The sequence below is a fragment of the Nicotiana attenuata genome, unplaced genomic scaffold (genome assembly GCF_001879085.1).
Source record: "Nicotiana attenuata strain UT unplaced genomic scaffold, NIATTr2, whole genome shotgun sequence".
In the NCBI taxonomy this organism is placed as follows: Eukaryota; Viridiplantae; Streptophyta; class Magnoliopsida; order Solanales; family Solanaceae; genus Nicotiana; species Nicotiana attenuata.
The window spans coordinates 610,161-612,125 of record NW_017670435.1 but is presented as its reverse complement, the minus strand read 5'-3'; positions in this window follow the sequence as shown (position 1 = coordinate 612,125).

Here is a 1,965-nt window from a genome sequence, read left to right as displayed (position 1 = left end):
TTTTTCAACTTCTAGAGAAGTACATAATCTTCTCTGTCTCTTTCCAGAAAGGTAGTTAAATTTCATTAATTGGAATCTACTTTACGCGAGGTTAATTTTATAGTACACCCATTTACAGCATCACAACTGACACAACTACCAAATACATAGATGTATATCAGTCACTATAAATTTAATAGCCATTTCAGAATAAATATTCCATTCAAGAGCACTCGCTGGTGAGAAACATTTTTTCTTTTAATTCCAGGAAGAAAATATTTCTCATACCATTTTCAGATCACTTTTCAATTTACTCATGCTTTTCATGAAGTTATAATCGTCAAAAGAGGTATAGACTGTTACAAACCAAATAAGAGCACCCCAAAAAGGAACTACTTGACACATATATTGAATTAATGTTAATATTTCAGCAAACTTAGCACTTTATGGAAAGTAATTCAGTCATATAGTTGAAATCTTCGTCAACTAACTTTCTGATCCATCCCTGGAGGAAGATGCAAGCTATAAATGGTTAATGTAAAAATCTATCAACAAAATTAAATAATTTCACTAATATTACTTCAAGATTGCTCATCGCACATCACAGCTTCACTATCACATCAATTATAGATAGCCTAATGGAGAAATATATCAACAAAGAATGCAAAAAAAATCTTCGACTACATATAAAGCCAACATAACAGTTAAATGGGTTAAAAAAATAACCAACACTAACCAACACTGGCTCATAGCCTTATTAAGTAAAAAAAGATGAATGGAGCTTTAAAACTCTGTGGACTGTCGTACGTATGTATATAGGAAAATTTTAACAACTGAAAGAACCATGAACTGATTCAAATATCTTGTCCATAGCAAATGAAAATACCAAACTAACTAAACAGGAAAAGTTCAATACCATGGAAAACATGAAATGATTCAAACATCTTGTTCATAACTAATAAAACTAATAAACTAACTAATCTGACAATTCTTAGTTTCTACGAATCGTACATATGCAAACAACTTATGCTATCTTCCTCTTTTTAAATACTCTCTTGATCTTATTTCCCGATAACTGTGCATTCAAATCTTCTTCAACCACTGCTGCAATCTTGGCAGGTGTATGTCCAACATCGGTCAACTCGTTATCTTCAGTAGAATCCTACATATTTAAAACATAAAAACTTGTGAAAATCAATAGTTAATCTATAGTTCTTATTGCTTTATTATTGTATAACCTGCAAATCATTAAATTAAAAGAATGAATTATGTAAAATATTAATAATGAGTTATAAAATCACCGTGATTTCATTATCTTCATGACTGAGTTCGTTATTATTGAAATCTGGATCCTATAAAAAATTGTACATCATAAGTAAATTAATTCAATCACAAATAGGAAAGTTGTGAAAAATTAAGTAGAGAAACATACTTTGAATGTCTCTTCACGTGGAGAAGGAATGTATTTCTTTATAATTTCCTCGTCGTCACTAAGTGTAACAACTTTCAAGACATCATCTTGATTCTTACCGTTGGAACTCTTAACCTCCACTTTAAACATAAACTTTTTATCAACAATATTTTCTATCTCCATTGGACATGAAGAGTCGTCTGCAGCACCATAATTCTAACAAAAAGGACATAATCACAACGGTCAACAGAAGCTACAACAACAAAAGTAAAAAAGCAAATGTAATATGGTGTACACATATTTTTTGTTCCATATTAGAATGGATTTAATAGTTACATAAAGATAATGCTTCATTCTCATAGTAAGTTTGTTATTAAGCATAAGCCAAATGACCGAAGTAATAGAAAGAGTTCCTTGGATGCGTTGAGTCAACTCTTGATGCTCTTGTGTCGCACTAAGATCCATGGTGTTTAAAAGAGTGGATGTTGTTAATGATTCATTTGAGTTGAGGGCAATTGTTAGTACCAATTGATGCTAGTTGAGGTCACTTTAGGTCAGCCGAATTTTCTTGGATT